Here is a 24,937-nt window from a genome sequence, read left to right on the forward strand (position 1 = left end):
TATTTAAAGGGATTTGCCCAAACGTCGCTAAAACCGAACTCATTTAAGAGTGTATGCACCTTCGAGGCCAATGACTTGTATCCTTTCTCGTGTAAATCTAATGATGTATAATATGCTGTTTTAATAACCACATTTTCTGAGTACAAAATATGTAACCAGAATTTCATTATTTGAACATACTGTTGAATATATTTAGGATACCGTCCTAATTCCGAATAAACAGCTGTAGTACAAGTACTTTGTTTAACGCCTAATACTGATTTGCAATATTTCAGATGTACCCTTTCAATTTCATTGGATCTATGAAAACCCCAAACAGCACAAGAGTAATTTAATGTCGCGGATACAAAGGCGTCGAACAACTGCAACGCAATACGAGGAGTGACGTCATATTTATTTACATTAAGTAACAAAATGTTTTGTGCCTTTACTGCCTTTCCGATTACATGCTGACTATTCATCTGAAAACCTCCTGTGTATTGAAATACTACTCCGAGATAGTTGAAATTATCAACATTTTGTAATTCTATATTATTGTAAGACCATTTTTCGGTATTTTTTATTTGACCTCGTTTTCTAAAGACCATAGTTTTTGTTTTCTCGGTATTTACTTCTAAGCCCCATTTTTTGCAATAAGTAAATAGATTGTTAAGACTTGTTTGTAATTCCTCAACTGACTTTCCGATCAAGACCATGTCATCGGCAAAGAGTAAAATAAAAAATGACAAATCAAACAAGTTTAGACCGAGGTCGCCTTCCGCATCATGTTTTATATACGATTCAATGTCTTTCAAAAATAATGAAAATAGGATCGGCGAGTTGTTTTGCCCTTGTCTTAAGCCAACGGATATATCAAAGAAATCGGAAAACGTATTACAGTGCTTTATGCAAGATTTTACTGTAGAATACATGTCTTTGAAAATGGACAGAAGTTTACCATCTAAACCCATATTGAAAAGTTTAAACCATAGCGCATTACGATAAACGGAATCAAATGCTTTCTTAAGGTCTATAAATGCGCAGTACAGGCGGGATGTTTTTGATAGCATATATTCAACTAAAGATTGTAATGCGAAAATGGCGTCGACAGTGCTGACGCCGGGCCGAAAACCGAACTGTGCATCAGTGTGTATTTTATTTTCTTCGGCCCTGTTTTCAACTCGTTTTGTTAGTACGCTGGTAAATAGTTTACCAAAATTGCTAAGCAGAGTTATTCCCCTGTAATTGTTAGGGTTATTTTTGTCCCCTTTCTTATGTAAAGGCACGATATAACCATAAGACCAAGCTTTTGGAAAATGACCAGAATCGAATATCTTGTTAAAACAATCCGTTATATGTCCTATCAATATATCCGACGTCTCGATAAGAAATTCATTCAATAAATTATCAACTGGACATGGAGATTTTTTACGTTTCAAACGCTTAATTGCCTTCAAAACTTCATCCGTCGTAATAGGGACATTTAAGGATATGAACATAGGGTTATTTCCGTTGAAATTGTTTGCATCGTTAAAACTCTCGACATCGTCTAAACGTGTAGCCTTAACATCATTAAATAAATTTGAAAAATATTCTCGGAACTCATTTGGTGATATGCTGCTAGATCCACTATTACATTTCGATCGAAAATGCTTCCAGAACTGTTTGGGTTTGTGTTTTCGAAGGTCGCATAACTCGCGCGACTTATTTATTTGATAAGTCCGTTTCTTTTTCCGTACTAGTACCTTATAACTCAGTTTAATTTCGCTTAGTTCTATTCTATTCGATCGGGTTTTATTTTTATTAAAGGTATTCAAAGCAACCAAATAATGATGTTTTGCGTTCGCGCACTCAGAATCAAACCATTCTTTATTATTGTTTTTTGAGCTCGAAACTCGTGCTTTTCGCGTTTTAATGAAATACGGATTTGCCGCATTTTCAATTAGCGATGCAAAACTATTTACCAAATTATCAATATTATTACCGTCTAAGACGTCGCAGGTATTCAAAATCCCGTTAAACTCAGGTAATTTAGAAATTATAACCCGTCTAAAATTGAGCTTGTGTTCTTCGCACCATTTATGGCATGTGTAATCCGTTACCGGCGTTACGTTCGAATAATTATCTATGTGTAGTGACTTCACATCGAGTTCAAAATATAAAGGTGCATGGTCGCTGAACGTGTTAAATGGCAAAATCGTGAAGTTGTTTATAAGCGAGAAATCCATGTCATTCAATACCAAGTAATATATTGTGGTACATGATTTTTTACTAAAATATGTAAACGAAGCGGTATCTCCGATTCGACCGTTAGCGATGCGTAACGAGGCCGCTTTGCAAAAATCGAGCATTCGATTTCCCCGTGAATTACAGATTTCGTCTGCTGAGGCCCGGCCACTGGAAATATCGGCTGAATAAAAATCAAAATCAACAGCACTATTTAAAACATCGAATGGAATATAATCATAATGATTACCAGTTCTAGCATTCCAATCGCCTGCGATTAGTACTTTACCATACTGTTTAAAATTAAACACATCGTTATACAAAACATCAAATAAGTCGCTATCGACAATATTAGCAATAGGTGAATCGTCAGACCATAAATAAAGCCCACATAGATAAATATCGGTATTTAAAGAGAATAATGTTTTGTCAATTTTAAGCCAAACAATGGTATCGAAATTATTTTTTACGATTGAAATACCTTCGGACAATTTTTCATTTATGTAAACAACAATTCCTCCACTATTTCTTTTAGCATTTCTGTGTCTGCAACTCGAAATCGAACCTATGGTCATTTGGTCCCGCGAAAAAATTAATTTCGTAGGAGTGTGAGTCATTTCAGCGTTGGATTGCTATTGCATGCCTATTATCAGCGAATGCTTAAACGTTAAATTTTAACTGTGCTAGTTATAACGTAGATTTGTCAAATAGTTTTACTACATACCGATTAGCGAAAAATTGCTGGTACATTTTAATCACGTACTCAATGTCAATGTGTTGGTTCATTTTTATCATGAGTGTAGCAACTCAAAATCGAGCCTAGTGGCATTTGGTCCCGAGATTATATTGACTGTGTAAGAGTATGAATATTGCAACTGAGCAGCGAGTATTTGTGTTATAACCAAAGCCGGGACTTGCACCCAGATTTCTTCTCCCTCGAAGAAGGAAAAGCGTTCTGCGTTGAACTACTGTGGTTGTGTTAACACGTTTCATACAAGCTACATGATCAAGAGGTGTCACTCAACGTTTTATACGGGCTTGTGACCGTTCTTTTCACAGCAAAATGAAAAGAGCCGCTTTACCACCTTGCAATATGCAATACGGACTAGCATACTAGCAAACAATATAGCCTTTAATTTTGCCATGCATTAACGAAGAAACATTGGCCTTTCGGCGATGGCTAAACCTCAGAAATCCCATTTAAATAGATATTTTTTTCACATCTTGCAGAAATGTTCTGTTGCATAATTTCTCAAAATATCCTAAATCAGATAATATACAATAACATGTGGACATCTGTTCCAGTATCTTGCAAGACGAATAACTATTTGTGGAGCTGTAACATAGCACAACCTTAGATATGTTACTGCCTTTCAACTGTGTTATTTTATCAAATATATTTCATTGATCAGACACGACAGATTTTCATTTCAACTTCACGTGAACAAAACACGTTCGTATCAAACTGCAAAATCGCATTGTAGTGTTTGCAGACCAGCTGCTGCTGAGAATTTTCTTCTACTATACGAATGTGCCTACATATCTGTTACATCAATGCATCATATACTAGTATTTTATCTTACAACCAAACCATAGCATTGAAGTAATACTGCTTTTCAAACAGCGCTTGTTAATATCAACCTAGGTAGCAAACTATGCGATCGAGTGTAGATTTGGCCAAGAGGCAAAAGTAGTTAATATCGCAAACTGTTATGTATATAGATTTTTTTCATCCATATTTTGTATTATGTGTGAAACAAAACTGCAAACTACTGTGTACACTCGAAAGCTTACAAACGAGATGATTGACCAGCGCTTGTCAATATCAACTCAAGTAGCTAACTATGCGATCGATTGTAGATTATATAGTGTGTTTTGTTCGTATATTCTACAAGCGCAATATAAAGCCTAAATACTGTTGAACGTTTATGTTAATGTGCCTCACTGAAAGACAAGTTATACCAATAACGAACCGTTGTACAAAATGTGTATGCAGTCAAAAGCGAGTAACTGCTTTGAGTTTACGAGTCACTGCTTGCTAGTTGCAACGCAAGTAGTTTATTTCGTGCAATTAATGTTCAACGCAACACTTAGTAGCATAGTTTGTGGCCGTATGGCAAAAATCGATTGTATTCCTTAAATAAGGATAGGATGATGAATATTGCTATTGAGCAGCGAGTAGTATTCGTGTTATAACCAAAGCCGGGACTTGCACCCAGATTTCTTCTCCCTCGAAGAAGGAAAAGCGTTCTGCTTTGAACTACTTTGGTTTTGTAAACACGTTTCATACAAGCTGCAGAGTGTAGGTTTGCTATGATTTGTGTACTGACTCGTGACCGTTTCTCCTATTTGAGTACAAGAAATGTCGCTTTACCACTAAATGTTTGTTTAACTTACTGTCGTTTCAAAATGGGAACATTCGTATTGTTCTGTACAAACATTTGAGTTGTTGAGTTTCGAATACGGCTGTATTGTAGCGAAACGTTTCAGATCGGGATAAAACTACATGCAACTTTTAACGCAAAATTGCTTTGCACAATTTCAAACTTCATGATCATACATCGAAAGTTATGAAACTGCGTATATAGTTTTTATTTATTTTGCTAGCGAAATTTTAACATTTCATTGAATAACGCAAGTTTATGGCCATGTGGTGAATGTCATGAAAGTCGCTTAAACTGATGTATATACTTTTTCATCATATCATCTCAAATGGAAAGTCAAAATAATCCCTAAACGTCATTTATGTAGTGTGTTTTGTTCGTATATTCTACAAGCGCAATATAAAGCCTAAATACTGTTGAACGTTTATGTTAATGTGCCTCACTGAAAGACAAGTTATACCAATAACGAACCGTTGTACAAAATGTGTATGCAGTCAAAAGCGAGTAACTGCTTTACGTTTACGAGTCACTCAATGTAAGTCTCAACACGAGTAGTTCGTAAGGCGCAATTAATGTTCAACGCAACATTGAGTAGCATAGTTTGTTGCCATATGGAAAATATCTTATATCGGTTAGTCATTCATATAGTTTTTTTTATCATTTTACCTCAAATTCAAGTTTGAAAGTTTTTTGCTTTGTACGTTTGCAAGCTAGTGGTGTCACTCGGCGTTTTCACGGACTTGTGACCGTTCCTCTTGTCTGAGTACAAGAGAAGTCGCCTTCCCACCCCAGCCCTAGCAGACTTTGTGCATTAAAGCACTTAATAGAAATGTTATTGCTCGGTCATCGGTCAGGTTCGGTCAACGCGTGCCTGCGTTTCTGAGAGAGCCAGATTAAGATATTTCGTGTCACCGTACGAAAATACCATGGTGTCGCATAGCAAAGCACAGGCATGTCACCATGCGTGCCTACCACCCTTCCAACAGCGCAACAATGTGGTGTTGAAAGGATTCCCAGATAGTGTCGAAAGTATTGACGGTCATAACGGGGACGAGTTGCTTTATAGCGCCTCATTTCGTATTGACTTGCAACCCCGCCCTAGACCGCTACACAGCTAAATGGGCAGGACTCCATCTGACTATCAATCTCAGCGGTCATAGTTTTGAAAAGCGTCTGCTTGTTAATTGTTGGTATTTTGGTACTTGGAATCTCTTGTGCCCAAGTAGACTTAAAATTGGTTTTATAGATCATGCAATCATTAACTGGTTGGTAGTTCTAACAGTGCGTCAAAATAAGCACCGTGAAAACATTTTAGCACCGAAATACCGAGGTGTTTACCCCCAAGTGCTATCAGTGCGCTTCACACTTGTGGAGTCTTAAACCCCTCGGCCGCCCAAACACAGTTAATGACTGTTAATGTTTATTTTTTGTTTGATTTTGGTATTGCATAGTTTAAACACAAACACATACATCAATACATCAATATTGCTGGCCAGCGCAATAAAACAAGGAAAAAAAAGGTAGGAGAACAATCTCCTTTAGTTTTCATGTAAAAACATAAACATAAACATACACACTGTCAACACTTGCCACTTGCAACACCGAGTTCGTTTCAGTTCAGAATGTACACATTTTTCGATCGACACACATTCGCAATGTTACATGGATTCACAAAGATACATGGATTCACAAAGTTGCACTGATGTCCATACACGGGCCAATGTTCAAGTTATCGGTGCGATGGACCCACGGTTTTGTCGCAGCTATACGCCACACGTATGTATTGACTACTCGGTGTCCACATCAAGGTTTGGATATTGGCACTGAAAATAGAAAAGCAAATTGTGTTAAACAGTAAACGATGAAAGTAAACAGCCTGAAATGATAAAAACATGCATGTGTAATATACCATGTATCAAATAAAATAGTAAACACAAACTGCTAAAGAAAAACACACAACTCTACCAACTGTTTGACTGATACTTACTTTTTTGTATTGTGTTGCATGTTCAGGCGCCTTGCTGTTACTGCTCGTCTTGCAGTAGAGCTGAAATGAAATGAAAAGCATGATCAGAAACTTTCACTGTGTTTGTACAACTTACAATTTATGTGCACAATTTTGCATTTAAGTATAACATAACATTAAAACAATCTCAAACAATTGTTCAACTAATACTCACTTGTTTGTTTTGCTGTTTCCACAAAGGCGCCTTGTTGTCACTGCTCGCCTGGAAGTAAACCTGACACGTCTAGTAGTAGAAAACACTCGTCTTGTAGTAGGGCTGAAATGAAATTGAAAGCATGATCAGAAACTTTTGAATGTGTTTGTACAACTTACAATTTATAAACACAATATTGAACTATAACAGTAAACTTGAAACAGATAACAATTTTACTTACCTATGTTGTCTTCGCTGAAATACAAAAGTCATGTTCATAGCAATCATAGCATATTAACACACAATGAATACAACTCAAAACTTTTAGTAAGAAACTCAGTACTTACTTTGTATTTTGTATCCAATCCCTCTGCTGGCAATCTTCTTCAGTCCACAATCGAGCTGAAATCAAGACTCAATGCATACATGTAAATTTTGCCAAATAATAAACAGAACTGTGAACCAAAACTTTAACTAAACAAAACTAACTTTTCAACTGTAATGGTACTCACCTCTGGCAACTGAAATCATACAGACATTTTGCATATCAAAATACATTTTTAGTTTAAAGATAAGAATGATTTATGAACATTTTACTTACACAAAGCATAAATATAAAAAACATGCTATGATGAAAAAAACAATATGTATACAAAATTATACATAAAGAAACACAATATACTTACCATTGCTGACCTGAAATTGAAAAAAGCACATTTTGTATAGCAGAATACAAGTCATCAAAACAGTTCAATATGAAAATTAAAGAAAGTTAGTGTACTTACCACAGGATACTGAAATGAAAAAAACATTTAGCAATGCATAATACAAGTCATCAAAACAGTTCAATATGAAATTATAGAAAGTTAGTGTACTTACCACAGCCATACTGAAATGAAAAAGAAACACATTTTACAATGCAGAATAATCAAGACTTACCTAGCTGATATTGAATCATTATCTGTTTCTCAACTTCTCAGTTGTCCAAAAGTCTGCTCTGTAACGACCCACCATTCCAATCTGAAAAATAGTTAAGCATAACAAAGCACAAAACAAACCAAAAGAATAGTTTACTTACCTCATATTTTGTGCAGGTTTTCAACAGCCAATTTTCTTCTTGAAACCTGTATTCGTCTCTTTTTTGACCCACTGTGGAACAGTCACAGCAATGTAAGTCTGAAACATAGAAGGGCATAACAACATTACATACAAACCAGTATATTTGTTTTGACTTACCTCGTGGCTAGAGTCGAGACACAGCTGCTGAATTTCTTTTCTGTCACAAGCTGTCAAAACATCTCTGCAACATCTCTGCAATTGAAACCTGAAACAGAGTAAAACAGAAAAACATTTTGTATACAATATAGTAAACGCTTACCTTGTTATCGGCCTGAGTTGCAGCAGTGATTTTTTCTTGAAATCTTCTTCTTTTCCCTCACTGCATGAGAGACCTGAAAAATAGCATGCAGTGCAAAACACATGAGTTAAATTAAACCAAAATTTTGTTTCTACTTACCTTGCTTCTGTAGAGTTGAATCACAGTAGTAGAATTCCTTCTTCAAACACATTTTCTGTCTACACCAGAAACTTGAATCTGAAACAGAAAAAAAGCATCACATCAAATTGTACAACTCAAGTGCATTCATTCAATGCTTACCTACTTTCTGTTGAGTTGTTTCACAGCAGCTGAAATCCTTATTCACTGTTGGCACTGCTATGAGACCATTTCTGCATGTGAAATATGAAAAAGTATGCATGGTAAAAATCAAACCAACAATTGTAACACTTACCCTGTTTGCATGTCCCATTCACTTTCTCAGCAATGTTCCTCTTCTTGAATCGTCTTCGTCGCTGACTACAAGTACACCTGAAACATAGCATGCACAAAACATACCATATAAAAACAAAATACAAGTGTTCATACTAAAATGAAACACACTTACCTTTCTGCATTGCTCAGCTCTGTTCGACTGTCAACTCTTCATGTCATGTCATATCTGAAACGAACTAAATCAAAACATGCATAGCACACTATCATTGATAAAATATTGAAACAATTGTATGCTTCATAGCTGTGTTTTTTCCACTTTACATCACAGACAACTGGCGATCACAAAAGTAAAGACATTTTTGTTCTACTCAAACATTAAGCTCACATTCACAAACACCGACCGACAGAGTTTTGTATAGAGTGCTAATACCTAAAACTGTACAAAAAGAATCGACATCAGTTTTCATTCATCATCGTTTATTGAGACAAATTAATACTACAATACTTACCACAGCTCCCTGAAATGAAATAGAAATGTTAACAGCATGCAAACAAATGTTAACCAATATCAAATCATCTATAGTAAATATCAACAAAAGCATTTTGATACACATAGTAAGTGTTCACCATCATAGTACATCATCAGTTAGTTCGACATCCCACGGTTGCTCAAGTGTAAGTACTGGCTAGCATTTACCCTTTTCATTAAACCGTCACACATCAGCATTTTTAGACACAAGTACTGATAGATTCAACCCTTGTTATCATCTTTCACAGACTTCTATGAGTTAACAACTGTAAAATATAAAACGTTTGTACTCACTGTTTGGCAGCTCCAAGAAACACGTCTGTTCTGCTTGCCATCTGGACATCCACTGAAGCAAAACATCTTCAAACACACATACATGTAAAACGTTTTTGAACATAAACCAACACAGAGCAGAGCTAAGCTGCAGCAGTTAATCTTTCTTAAAATTGAATTCTCCATCTCTGCATAGCACACATGAAAAATAGCATAACATCACATTACAGCAGTCAATGAAAACAAAAATTTGATCGACTTACCTTGCTTCTGTAGAGTTGAGTAACAGACGTGGAAATCTTCTTCCATGTGTAAACCAGTGACTCGAATCTGAAATAAAGTAAAGAACACATTGTACAACTCAAATCAATGAATTAAAACTTACCTTACTTTTGATGAATTGTGTCTCAGCAGTTGAAATCCTGTTTAATTTCTGCATGTGAAATCTGAAACAGAGCAAAGCACGCATGTTACAAATTAAACAAACACAAGTGTTACACTTACCCTGTTTGCAAGTCCCAATCACTTTCTCAACAATGTTCCTCTTCTTGATTCGTCTTCGTCGCTGTCAGCAAGTACACCTGCAACATAAAAGCATGCACAAAACATCCCATATAACAACTATTTTGTACTTACCATATGAGTGCTTTTCTGTTCAGGTCAGCTTGAAAACCCATCACTGCCATCAGCATCTGAAAAATAGTACATCACAAACAAACAAACAAACATAACATATCATAAAAACAGTTTAACACAACAGATATGAGAGCTCTCGCAACCACGTCTGTTCTGTTCGACTGTCCAAAAGCAAGTGACAGTACTTCAATTCACTAACATTGAGAAATTCTAAACTTACCTTCAAGGCTTGTTGAGTAGCTCCAAAAACAAGACTGCTTGGCTCCACTGTTCACTACAACTGTCATATCATCACTGGATAAGCACTCCTGAAATGTATTAAAACAAAACATGCATAGAACAAACATTCAGTCAAAAGTACTTACCTTTCACTTTGTCACTGCCCTGTGCTCAACTCCAGTCAGCATGACATCTCTGCTTGAAAGTCTGAAACATATAAAAACATGCAATGCAAAACAAACATAGTTACTTACCTTCTAGCATATTGTTGGAGCTCCAGAAAACACGACTGTTCACTCCAGCTGCCAGACTTGAACTGCCAGCACACATCTGAAATTCTGAACAAAGCATTCATGTTCATACTTTACTAGCCGTACAATTAAAGTTACTGACATACTCATCATCCAAAATAGAGTACACGAAAAGCTAGCTAGGTTTACCTCTGTTCATGTGTAATACACCAAATGAAACCATGATGATAAAGTAACTCACTTTATCTCTTCTTTTGTCAAAATACAAGTGTTCATAGTGGAATGAAACAGACTTACCTTTTCGTTAACCAGCTCTGTTCAAATCATGTCCGGTTTTCATCTCATGTCAAATCTGAAACGAACTAAATCAAAACATGCATAGTATACAATCATTGATAAAATTTCGAAACATTTGTATGCTTCATAGATCTGTGTATTTTCACTTTACAGATCACGGACAGCTGGCGACCACAAAAGCGAAAACATTTTTGTACTACTCAAACATTGCTGTATTAAGCTCACACTCATGAACACCAACCGACAGAGTTGCTATAGACTTATAATCCCTAAAACTGTACAATAAGAATCAAAAGCAGTTTTCAGTCATAATCTTTTATTGAATTCTATACATATGCACTACAATCTACAGTACTCACCACAGCACCCTGAAATGAAATAGAAATGTTACAGCATGCAAATACAATTTAAGCAATATCATATCATTTATCTACTATGTTTGCAAATTTTTTTCAATCATATGTTCGTTTCCCCAAAAAAGCTCATATTCTGTTCCACCATCATACACCATCATCGCTAATCACAACATATCGACACTATATCAGTACTGAGTAGATTCTAATTTCTACCCAACGCATTACACTTCTATACAAGTAAACCTGTACAAAACGAATCAAAATCAGTTTTCATTCATCATGATTTATTGAAACAAATTTATACTACAATACTCACCACAGCCCCCTGAAATGGAATAGAAATGTTACAGCATGCAAATACAATTTAATCAATATCATACATATCAACAAAAGCGATTCAATACATTGTCATTTAATATTTTTGCAACATTTTTCCATCATATGTTCGCTTCCTCAAAATAGCTCAATGAATATTCTGTTCCACCATCATCCACTATTATCGCTCATCACAACATATCGACACTGTATCAGCACTGAGTAATTTCTACCCAACACATTACAACCATCATACATCATCACGCAACTTGTAAACAGTAAAACGAAAAAAATTTGTACTCACGTTTTTTGTAGACAGCAGCTCGATGAACACGTCCGCACAGCTCGACATCTGAACCTCAACTGACAGTCAATCGCTTGACACCACAACATAAATTTAATTATTCACAACAGTCAGGGCTTAAAAAAACACGTCCGATCAGTCCGATGTCAAAACTTAAATTGAAGTCAAGTCGTTCAAAAAAATTAATGTAAGTCAAACATTTCATATATAACGCTCACAAAAATTCGTTGTCAGTCAGTACTAAACGTTCAAAAGTTATCATCGCATAAGAGTATGATTTCATTTCACAACTCAAGTCAAAGTCAAGTTGTTATCTCATAACAATAACCTAACACTTCAGTCATCCAGTCATTCAACAACCTGAGTACCAAGTCGCTATTCTATAACGCGAAGTCAATTTTACTCTCAAAGTACAAGTCAGTAAAACTCAAAACTTTTCATCAATAGTCAGAGCTCACGAAAGTACGTCCGTCTTCGTCAACGTTCAAAAGTGAACTGAAACTTTTTAATCGTAAAAATATTTCAAAGTCAAATTTTTTTCATAGCTCACAAAAACAAGTCTGTCTTTGTCAAAGACCATCAGTCAACTAAGATTCTGTCGTAGTAAAAAAAATTTAAAAGTCAAAACTTTTTTCAGAGCGCTTTAAAAACACGTCCGTATTGGTCAATCTCCAAGTCGCAACTGAGCGTTCTTTACCCGCGCAGTTCAAATTATAATGAGGTCACGACGTCGAGAGCTTCGAAAAACACGTCCGAACCCTTCAACGACCAAACGAAGAATGACAGAAAAGCACATTGAACATGTTTATTCTTCATGATTTTAGTTACGATTGAATGTGTATTTGATGAGAAATAAAAAAATCATACTTAACATGCAAAAATCCTACAAATATTGACTTTGTGATGATATTTTTTCATGACCATACAAGCCGAAATATTCACACTCACAGCTTGAATGGGCATAAAAATTGATAAGCATGAGTCCGTACAATCCATCCAGTATTTCCTTCGAGTTAAAGCAAATCCATGGTCTTTAGGTCTCAAATCTTGTTATGAGGCGTACTCAACGCAGATTTTTATAGTCAATGTTAAAACGACAAAAGGCGAGTATATAAAAAAATCTAGTCAAACATAGATTTACTAACCTATCATTCTGAAATAATCCTAGATCATATCAAATATGTGAGTAATCCATAAAAATATTTATTACTGAACATTTAACATCAGCACAAAATATTCCCGTATACCCATTTAGTTTTCTACATAGCCTGAACAATTCAATATTTATTTTCAATTCCGAGAACTCAAATGTTTTCATGACGTTCGACTGACGAAAGCAGCTCGATACGATTTCGCACAAACTTTATTAAAGAGCAACTATCGCGCTGTGATTTTTTTAACTGTGTTTTGTGATTAGTACTAGTACAACGAAGATATAGAAAATGAATATCAAACCACATATATCAAAATGTTCAGCACACTGGCGCCTACACAATGATATACAAATAGTATGGTTATGTGTACAATTGTTCTTGAAAATTTGAAATATTGAGAAAATTTGCGTTAAAATCAAAATTTCATAACTCGCGCGTTCGATTTTGTATACACAAATAGTACCAGTATGAGCGCATCGAAATTTCGGTTCATCTGGTGAAAATTTTATGGAATTTGGACAACTGGTTCTATAGATATTGCACTTAAACCACTGTCAAAGAAACACAATTTTCTATCGTCGATATGTAAACACCCCTTTAAGTTGAAAGATGAGTTTCATTGAAATGACGTCGTCGATTTGCACTGACAACGAAGGGTCAAAATTACGATTCATGAAATGTGTGTTTGTTGTGATATGGTTTTCTGCCCGTATAACTGCAGCGTTTTACAAAAACATCAAGTATGTTACACCAAAATGCACAGAAATAAATTCCCCATCGCATGATGCAAATATTACTGTATCATATTGCGAAATGAAAATCTTTTCTTCATATCAACCCAAGTTTTACCAATAAACAGAAATTTTGACATATATCCACTTATCTACTTGCAAAATATTTAAACTCTTATTGTTCCTCTCTGATTGCTGGTTATGGTAGTGAAAATTTCATCGAAATGCGTTCACGCGTTATTGTGACAGTTAAAATAAACCGCTTCGATACAAACACAGTTTTATCAAGTATTCGCTATCTAACGACGTTCGGTTTAACTCGATACTTTAAAGTTCAAAATTTCTATAAGCACGAATGCGTTTTCTCTCAGCAGTATTCTTGTAATTAGACCTATTGTGGAGTGTCATACATCAAAATGTGCAGAACAGAATTCCTTATCGAATGGTATCAATTGCTATGTACTTGTCATAAATGGGAATTTTTTTTCTTGTAAGCGAAGTGATTTATATGCGAAAAGCTAAGAATTTCTTCTATATGCGAATATGTTAACAAAAAATGATCCCCACAAAACTTGTTGCTATTAACACGTTTCATATTAATGCGAAAATGTTATGTTGATCGGTCAAATGGTTGGGAAGAAACGCGAAGTTAAACTTTGTACGAAATCACTGTTCTATTCGCAGAGAGTTTTCGACGTTGAGTCAAAATGTAAAGTTAAAGACAGAAATGCGTTTAGTACGAAATCGTTATCGCACTGTATTTTTGTTGTGTCTAAACATACGGTAAAGTGTAATATATAAAAATGCGTGGAATCGAATTTCCTACAAGCTAGTACCAAAATAACGATAAATGCTCATTACACAAAAAAGTTTTCTTGTTAGCGAATTTTGCAAAGTTGAATATCTGATACAATAAGTCGTGTGAGAACAATACAGGTGAAACAAAAATTGTAGCTATCATGCGGTTAAATATTGTGGTGGAAATTTCATCTGAATATCATGAGGCGTTCTCGAAAGAATTGAGTTAAACCGATGCATTTTAAACTCCTTTCCCTCGCTTGTTTACATGCATATGAATGACGTTGTAAAAAATCTAAAGTTAAAGACAGAAAAACGTTTAGTACGAAATCGTTATCGAACTGTATTTTTGTTGTGTCTAAACATACGGTAAAGTGTAATATATAAAAATGCGTGGAATTGAATTTCCTATAAAATCATACCAAAATGAAGATAAATGCTTTTAACACGAAAAAGTTTTCTTGTTAGCGAATTTTGCAATGTTGAATATCTGATACAATAAGTCGTGTGAGAACAATTTAGGCGAAACAAAAAATGTAGCTATCATATGATAGAATATTGTGGTGAAAATTTCATCTGGATATGATGAGTGGTTCTCGAAAGAATTGAGTTAAACCTCTTGGTAAGATATTGCACCCAAGGTTGTTTACATGCATATGAATGCAATGACGTTGTAAAAATCTCAAGTTAAAGACAGAAATGCGTTTAGTACAAAATCGTTATATCGCTGTATTTTTTGTTTGTTTAGACATACGATTAAGTGGAATACATCAAAATGCGTGGAATTGAATTTCCAACAGAATCATACCAAACTAAAGATGAATGCTCTTAACGCAAAAAAGTTTTCTTGTTAGCGAGTTTTGCAAAGTAAAATATCTGACACAATGAGTCGTGTGAGAACAATATAGGCGAAACAAAAAATGTAGCTATCATATGATAGAATATTATGGTGAAAATTTCATCTTAATATCATGAGACGTTTTCGAGCAAATTGAGTTAAACCGATGTAACTTAACATCTTGTTTCGTTTGTTTACATGGATAAAAGACGACGTTGTAAAAATCTAAAGTTAAAGACAGAAATGCGTTTAGTACGAAATCGTTATTGCACTGTATTGTTTGTGTGTTTAGACAGACGTTTAAGTGTAATACATCAAAATGCGTGGAATTGAATTTCCTACAAAATCATACCAAAATGAAGATAAATGCTCTTAACACGAAAAAGTTTTCTTGTTAGCGAATTTTGCAAAATTGAATATCTGACACAATGAGTCGTGTGAGAACAATATAGGCGAGACAACAATTGTAGCTATCATATGATAGAATATTGTGGCGAACATTTCATCTGGATATTATGAGTGGTTTCAAAGAAAATTGACTTAAACCTCATTGTAAGATATTGCACCCAAGCCAAAGTTGTTTTCATGGATAGAAATGACGTTCGAGCTACAGTACATGTGTGCTTTAAAAGTCAATTCATGATTACAGGCAAAATGGTTTTCGGCTAGTCTTGATCAAGCGATACAATAGACATACAAGCATGTCATATCAAAATATGTGGAATTACATGCTCTTCATGTTGATATCAGTTTTGTTTCAAAAAGCGATAGAATGAAAAAGTTTTCTTGTTGCGAACGTTTTCAAAGTGATTTTTATCACATAAGTATGTATGTTGGAACAAAAATAACAATAGAAAAGTTGTAGCGAACAATAAGCTGGGTATTGTACTTGAAATTTGATATTGATGACTTGAACAGTTCCGGAGAAATTTGACTTAAACCTCGGTGTACGATATTTTACTCAAGGTTGTTTACATAAAGCGAAATGACGTACTACATGTAATGAATTTTTGCGCGATGCCGATTTAAACAAAACGATCAATGTTGCGTTTAACTTTCTACTTGTTCAATCGAAATGATTCACATACATACAAAGTGTTATACACCAAATTCTTCAGAAAACAATTCCCTATTCAGCGGTTCATATTTTGTTTATGAAAACGAAAAGGCAAAAAAGATTTCTTCATAACGGCTTTATTTTCGATCAAAATTTGATCCCAATATCTGCAGTAGTTTTTGATAAATTTGCATTTAAACTTTCTCGCAAATACTCATCTATCTATGTACTTTACTGTGAAATGACGTTCGATATTATTTGCACTTGATGACCTCGCTGTACTGGGTATAATTTCGCATGCGATGCTGGTAGATATTTGATGAAGTATTGGATTGGAAATTTAAGCGCTGTGAAATTATTACAGCAAAAAAGTTGTACTAGCGAGATATTGTGATTTGAAAAATACTCCACTGCACTGTTGCGTTGAAATTTGATCATAGTACATTTCGCAAAAATATTCATACAAGTTCATATCAAATAACAGCTGTTAGGTATTGACTCATTTTTCACACACACAATTTTGTTTTGTCGAGATGAAGAATTGCGAATGAGCAAAATACTCATTAAGCGTATAAGGCTTGAATTTTCACAAGTGCATAAGCTTTGTCGAAACTTGTGAAACGTATCGAGTACTTGAGTTAAATATTCTCTGCGTACTTTTGTTGTAACATTCGATGTTTTGTATTCGAGTAGTATTAGGGTAACATTTGGTATATGAATAACGAAATCGGGTCGCCTGTTCTGAATTGTTAATTCGTGCTTAATGTACAACCGACAGTCGTCGCGAAGTGTGGGAAATGTCTTTCTGAGGTACTGACCCAACTCGCTAACGTACGTTTTATCAAAATCCCTCAGACATGCAACTTTGTTCAGCGTTTTTCTTAAGTACGAGTGTCTACATCTGCCACGCGTTAGAAATTTGCTATTCATCTTTATCAAGGACTTTGGTATGTAAGCGCTATGCTTTGTCTATATACTGAAAACGCACCAGCCCGTTGGGTATATAAAGCGACACGGACAGCTATTGTCATCATTCTTGATTTGAGACTCCAAGAGAGAACATTGACTCGAAATCATGCCGAAATACGCAAACCGACTGCCAAAGTTCGAGGACACAGACGCTGCTAGTGGTAGTAGCGAAACGACTGGCAAGGGCAAGCGACATGCTACAAAGCCATACACTCGACCAGAACAATCGGCGTCAATTGATCTAAAGTCGTTCGGCTATCAACTGAACAGACTTGGAAGTCAGGTTACAGCGTTTGTGAACAGCAGCGACTACGCTATGTCAAAGGAAGGTCGCGATGTCTGCAAAAAAATGGTATCGTGTATTCAGAAGGCTTCATCTTATCAGCGAGAAGCGAGCGAACATTTGATTAATGATCAAGAACGTTTCTTCGAGGATGAGTGGTCTAAACGCGAACGCGCGCTAAAAGAGCAGCATGAACTCGAAACCGATAGGATAATATCGCAGCTCCTATTTGAAAAAGAGCAGGCTTTGGATTCGCTTAGAACAAAACTTCAAGAAGAAAAAGAAGAGGCTATTCGAGCATTGAAAACGTGTACCATATGCTACGATGAGGAAAAAAACAGTACCTTGACAAGGTGTGGGCACACTTTTTGTGAAAACTGCTGCCTGATGATGTTTGATGGAGACTGCGCTATGTGTCGAGCTGACGTTACTGGCTGGGTGCGAATGCTTTTGACTGATTAGATGTTTTGGATTTATTTATATGCTTGTTTGTTTGTTGTGAAATAAAATGTTGAAATGCATATCATGTGTTGGTCGTTAATTGAGCAGGTTAGATATAGTTTGATTGTAGAGTAAAATAACGTTGAGCTTACGAACAATGTCGTATTGAATTGCAATGGATCGAATGCTTAATATGAGTCATTGTGTAATATAACATCTAGTAGTATCAACATGTTTCGAAATGTGCAGCGAAATCAAAAAAAATATTATAACACAAACTTGTACTATATAAATCCAGTCTTTTGACAAACGCAATCATTCTCATTTGAGTAACGAAGCGAAATGGTGTCAAAACAACTTGCTGGTGTTGGTTTATGTTTAGATGATGAAAGTCATCCGTTATATCTCACCCCAAGTGAGCTCAACCAAACTTGTCAAAACGTGCACTCCCTTCTAAAAATGAGAGACGAGAAAGCTGATAAACAGTATCATTTGCAAAAAAATGAAGAAAAAGAAGCTGCCGATTTTATTGCTCAGCTTGTACAGCAAAATTCCAACGACTCATCAGGTTCGAGTAGTACTAAGAATTCGAACAAACGCAAAGCTATTGGTGATTCCGAGGGACACACTGTCAAAAAACCTAAGGGCTCGCGAAATGCAAAACAAAATGCAATCTCAAGTGAAAATAAGCAGACTGACTTTGTAGAGCAGTATCTCAAGAAACAACAAAAAATAAAATCGTTGCACGCTGATGCTCGTACAAGGATAGCGTTCATTGAAAAATCCTTACAATACGTGCAATCCAAAGAAAGCGATGAGCCAACGGTTTGCTCTTTTCTGTCCGAGGCATCTTCAAACATTTCGCATGCTATAGAAAGCATTTCGAGCGAACTACAAAACAGTGGCGATGTTGACTCCTGTCGAATATGCAAAAATGAAGACAATCCACCAACAATTATTAGCAAGGCGTGCGGGCACGGATTCTGCTGCATAAATTGCATAATGAAGTTTTTGGAATACGTCTACAACAAAAATTCTGGGCGACTGATTTGTTTGAAATGCAAACATAAGTACGATGAGAACGCCACATATCAAGTCGGTGCTCGCTATGGTATTATTGGTTGATACTTAGAATGAATAAAATGTATAGAACCTTACAACGTGTTTTGTTTCACATGCTTGATGTTATATGCTTACACGACTTCAGGCTCATATTGGCCTTAAAAAATAGCGGAATGAAAACTCAGATGAACACACGTTATTGTACAAGATTTTGACCCATAACAATTGTTTACATGACGTTCGTTTGACGAAATTTGCTCGATATGATTCCGCACTATTAAAGCGACTCCAGCTCTGTTCTTATTTCAACTGCAGTAAGATCAAAATATCATAACTTGCGCATTCGATTTTGTATGAACAAATAGTATCAGTATGAGCGCATCGAAATTTCGGTTAATCTTGTGAAAATTTTATTGAATTCGGACAACGGGTTATAGAGATATTGCATTTAAACCACTTACAAATAAACACAATTTTCTATTATCGATATGTTTACGCCGCTTTAGTTGGTAGGATGAACTTAAATAAATATTGAAATGACGTTATGAATTTGCACCAAGAACGAACTGTCAAATGCTTTGCCATATGAAAATACCGAAAACTGCCATTTCACACACGTCAGACACACATATCAACTTTCACAAAAAAACTGCAATGTGGAAACATACATTTTGAAAACATGTTGTACTTGTTAATGCTCTCTATAACCGTTAATCCTGTTTCTTTGATAGTGATAGATCAGAAATTAAGATATTGACTAATGCAGCCATTTCACATGTTCATGCCAAAGCCAGGACTTGAACCTGGATCTTTTTCAACCAGCACAGGACTGGAGAAAGCGTTATACATTCTACTACTCTGGCGTTTGAACTGATCAATGCTGGATAGTCACTATGCATAGCAGTCAAAACCTAGCAATTATGATTGTGATCAGATATTCTCTTCAACTAAAATACCCCGTTTGACCATGTATATGACATTTGTTCACATACATTCAGGCAAACATGATATGCCAGTTTTGATTTGCAATCCTCAAATATCTGTATCATACACGTCGTTAACCAATTCTTATTTCAAACATGCTAAGCTGAGAGAACAGTTGTACAATCCCAGCCCACACAGTGTTAATACATTTTGGTTGCTTCAATTTGCATTGCATACAAATTAGCTTGGGTAGAGAATGATTATTGTGATCAAATATGAATGTGTAGACCAAAATGCAAAATTTTATACTTGACTGTAAATACTATACACACAGTTTCAATATCATGCCCAGAAGAAATTGACTGAAGAGATTTAGTTTTGCATGACATAGATCTCCTTCTAAACCAATCTGATAATATATACTGATCATCACTGCATAACAAACAACGCAATGAGTTTTGTGGCCAGACATGAATTTGCTGACAAAAAACCATATTTTTCTAAATAGCCTTTATATACTTTTTTCTCAGCATTTGCATAAGACCAGTTATGAGAGCCATGCATAAAAATTCTCATGTTCTTATCTATAGATACAAATAAAACAAATCTAAACTAAAAATTGGCTTGTGGTTGTTCTTGCTAGCTCACACACTGTAATATGCATTCAGTGAATTATCAAACTCATATCAGAGCTAGGGCTTGAACCTAGATTTCCTTCTGCGAGAGAAGGCGTTCTTTCTTGAACCACTCTGAGAATATGAACTGAACATCACTTCACACATAACACACACAATGAGTTTTGTGGACAGACATGAATGTGCTGACAGAAAACCATATTTTTCTAAATTGCATTTATATACTTTTTTTCTCATCATTTGCATCAGAAATCTTATGAGAGCCATGTATAAAAATTCTCATATTCTTATCCATATGCATGAATAAACCAAATCTGAACCAAAACATGGCTTGTGGTTGTGCTCGCTAGCTCAAGCAAACACTGTATGATGCGCTCAGTGAATCACAGTATCACGGCACAACAAACACACACAATGAGTTTTGTGGACAGACATGAATGTGCTGACAAAAAACCATATTTTTCTAAAAAGCATTTATATACTTTTTTTCTAAGCATTTGAATGAGACCAGTTATGAGAGCCATGTATCAAAATGTTCAAATATTCTCTTATGGACCTCAATAAAACAAATCTGAACCAAAACATGGCTTGTGGTTGTGCTTGCTAGCTCAAGCAGACACTGTTAGATGCGCTTTGTGAATGACTGAATCACTGCACAACAAACACACACAATGAGTTTTGTGGACAGACATGAATGTGCTGACAAAAAACCATATTTTTCTAAAAAGCATTTATATACTTTTTTTCTAAGCATTTGAATGAGACCAGTTATGAGAGCCATGTATCAAAATGTTCAAATATTCTCTTATGGACCTCAATAAAACAAATCTGAACCAAAACATGGCTTGTGGTTGTGCTTGCTAGCTCAAGCAGACACTGTTAGATGCGCTTTGTGAATGACTGAATCACTGCACAACAAACACACACAATGAGTTTTGTGGACAGACATGAATGTGCTGACAAAAAACCATATTTTTCTAAATAGCATTCATATACTTTTTTTTCATCCACTTTCATCTGAAATTGTTATGCGTGCTTGCTTGAAAAATTTGCAAATACATACACTATAGGCAATGATAATAAAAACTGACTCGGTACAAACTTACAAATGGGTTTGCTTGTTGATACACACATTTGTGTTGACTTGAAAGAAAGATTGTTGTGACCAAACATTCACATGTTGGCAAAAAGCAGAATTTGCATTTTGTTGTGTATATAGATTTTTTGGAGTTTAGGACATAAAATGTGCTTGCGAATAAGACTTTAACATGGGCAATTGTGCATTCTATGTCTAAAATATGAAAAGTAAGCCTAGAATATTCTGATATATCAGTGCATGTTTTCATTAATACATATATAAAATGTCACATTGAAATGTAAATTCTGGTTAGAAATTGTTCAACTTATGCCATGAGATGAAATCACGGTGTTAGCCGCACACAGTTACAAATAAATACTGAGTGTTCATTCATTTTAGAAATCAACTTAGTATGGCAGAGTTTGATGTGTACAAATAACCTAGTCAAAAAAGTCTGATGCAGATAAAAAAAACAAAACAACACAAATCAAGTTCTAAACTGACTGACTTTGTATAAACCAGAAGTTTTCACAATAATCTGAATTGAAGTACACATTTTGCTAAGAGTGTTTCACGTTTGGTACAAACAACTACACAATATGATTTATCATGTAGTTCAACATGCTTTGTTTACATGTATTTGAGATGTGTTGACATTTCAACAATACACGGTTTTGTCTATCACAAAAAAAAACAAACGATTTTCGTGGTACTTGCTTGTCAAATTATCCATGTTTTGACAGATTTCATCGTTTCTTGAACTCTCAATCCAAGAAAGAAAGCCTTAACATGCCTCACATACATGTATCGATACTGTACATAGAACAACACCCATTTTTCGGAAGGTTCGGATGAAACTCATATCTTTGAACGTTGTATTTCTCCAAAAAGCAAAGTAAACTACAAACTTTTTGTCAAGCATGAATTAAAACTATCTTTTCTAGAACTAATGACACCGCATATTCCGCAAAATTCGGCTTGTTGATAAAATACTCGTCGATGAAAACATAAAACACTTTGTTTACATACAATTGGGGCTTTTGTCGACTTTGTGAAATTTCATGTTCTGGGGAAGGGACATGCATTTCGAGTTTTATGCTGTTGAGTTGAATAACGGCATACTATAAAAGGGCGAATTGATCGTGTTTGAATCATTTCGATTTTTGAAACTGAACGAACAACACGCATAATGAGTGACAGAAAAGCTTGCGAGCAATGGATGTCAGGTGTGGAGAAAAGTGGAGGTTTCCAGGCATGGTTAGAGAGGCAGAATAAGCATCGTGAGAATGAGTCGTCAGCTGGAAACAACAAAGCAGCTTGTAACAGATGGATTAAGGGCATGGGCGAAATGCTGCCAACTGTATATGACACTACGTTAGTGATTGTGTGTCATAGGTGCAAAAACTTTTTTTCGATGGTGAACTTTTGCCGTAGATGCGAGGCCCTCAGCTGTGTGTCATGTACGCGGATCGACGATCGCTGCGAATGGTGTGGCGAAATTCAGGGTTACGGCCAAAACAGAGGAGTGAGGCTTTGCATCTGTGATGGACTGATCGAGTGGACTATGTGGGCTGATCTAGTGGACTATGTAAACTGTTGTACGTTGTTGTTGCGAAAGATTGAATGTTTGAAATATTGATTGTTGCAGAATAAAATCGTTTGAAACTACATATACATAGTTGTTTGTATTTGCTTTGATTAGAGTTGGATAATATAGTTTGAGAAAACATACGACACTGGGTTATATCAATAACTAACGCAATAGCGAAATCAAACATTCGTGCACACAATAGTACTTGTTTTTCAACTCTGCGTTGGTAGTTGCATGAATAAGTATATGTTACTACAAGAATAAGAACAAAACGAATTGAACGGTTCATGATATTTATTTACAACACGATCATACAAAACCTACTCATGTGTTTATCAACAGTCTTGTTCCTGGACCCACCATTCGCAAAAACTGGCAATTCGGTGAATGTTTATGGTGTTCCAAGAAAGCATCGTCTGTGGATTTCCAATGATACAACACAATGCCACAACGAAAACATTTGCAACGATCGTGTTGTCCCAAGTAGTACAACCCGCACGAAGCAAGCTGGTATTTGTTTGGCTGTATTTGGGGCGACCAATGCTCAAAAGTTTTCAGTCTATCGATATAGTTGTCCATGTAAATACTTGTTCGATACATGCACACAGCGTCGGTATCATCCATGATATGATATGATATTATATACACATGCAATTGGTTATTTCAACATCTTTATACATTTTTTGTCTCAAAAATACTCTTGGTCAAACGTTACGAGTTTTGTTCTCTTGGCTTTTGAGCTCAACAAAATCCCATTAATGGTTTGAAGTCGTTTTGTGGGATCTTGGTGTGTCCAGCACAAATCATATTTCGGATTGATCAGAATAACCTCAATATCGACATAGTACACAATTTCCGTATCTGTCGCTTTCCAACATTGATCTCGCGTCGAAAATGTAAACTTAGCATCTGGATAGAGATCCGTGATATACATTTCGACTGCTTTGTTCCACTTTTCCATATTCAAACGCAACATATGTCGAAAAAATCCAAATCTTTGAGTTCAACGGCTAGCATTGTTTAGGTGTATAGAATCAATTTCAAGTTACTACCTATATAACATTTTCTACCAAACAAACAAACACATGTTAACGTTTCAACAAGTTTATTCAATATTTTGCACATCGACAATTGACAGGCACGCAGTGACAGGTCCAGCATCGGTGCATTCGGTTTATACGTCGCTGTGTTATTTTGCCCACGCTGAGAAAGAATGGAGGACGTTTCGCCACCGCAATTTCGGCATCCCAGTCCTCAGTTTTTGGAGTGACGGTTTCTGAAACAGAACAAGCAAAAGTTAGTTACAGCATTCAACGTTTACAATCAAACCTCCAACACTAACATATGAAATTCTTAACAACATACTTTTTATCTCAGACAGCCTAATCTCCATATCCCAGTCCTCAGTTTTTGGAACCCGGAATGTAGTTGCTGGCACAGACATGTTATCGCTTTGAAGGTTAGATCAAGAATGATTTGATCTACCAGTCATGTAGCGCCTTTATTTGCAGCGACTCTTTGACAACCACTAACCCAAAGCTGTTGTTACTTGTTTCAGTATACAGAATATTTAGGTTTTGTTGGCCGTATTGTATTCACAGAAACGAAGTTGTACTTTGATTGCATCAAACGCTCAATTTCCTCACGAAGTGTCGCTGAGTCATCTTGCTGCGAGAC

At 35.7% G+C, this 24,937-nt stretch overlaps 1 long non-coding RNA gene across 6 annotated transcripts; it reads right to left on the reverse strand.

The window, feature by feature from the left end:
• Nucleotides 1–5,987: 5,987 nt before the first annotated feature.
• LOC127851761 (uncharacterized) lies at nucleotides 5,988–10,230 on the reverse strand. Of its 6 annotated transcripts, XR_008035926.1 has the most exons (6): nucleotides 10,178–10,230; nucleotides 9,826–9,902; nucleotides 9,585–9,651; nucleotides 6,770–9,037; nucleotides 6,577–6,636; nucleotides 5,988–6,412 (listed from the first exon to the last, which is right to left on the reverse strand). It is a non-coding gene; the product is annotated as an uncharacterized LOC127851761 (long non-coding RNA). The 6 variants fall into 6 exon arrangements; XR_008035925.1 differs by lacking the exon at nucleotides 10,178–10,230 and having other exon boundaries at nucleotides 6,770–7,924; nucleotides 8,127–9,037; nucleotides 9,585–9,899; XR_008035922.1 differs by lacking the exon at nucleotides 10,178–10,230 and having other exon boundaries at nucleotides 6,770–6,871; nucleotides 7,096–9,037; nucleotides 9,585–9,899.
• Between the last annotated feature and the right edge of the window lie 14,707 nt (nucleotides 10,231–24,937).

Source organism: Dreissena polymorpha, chromosome 11 (genome assembly GCF_020536995.1).
Source record: "Dreissena polymorpha isolate Duluth1 chromosome 11, UMN_Dpol_1.0, whole genome shotgun sequence".
Taxonomy (NCBI): Eukaryota; Metazoa; Mollusca; class Bivalvia; order Myida; family Dreissenidae; genus Dreissena; species Dreissena polymorpha.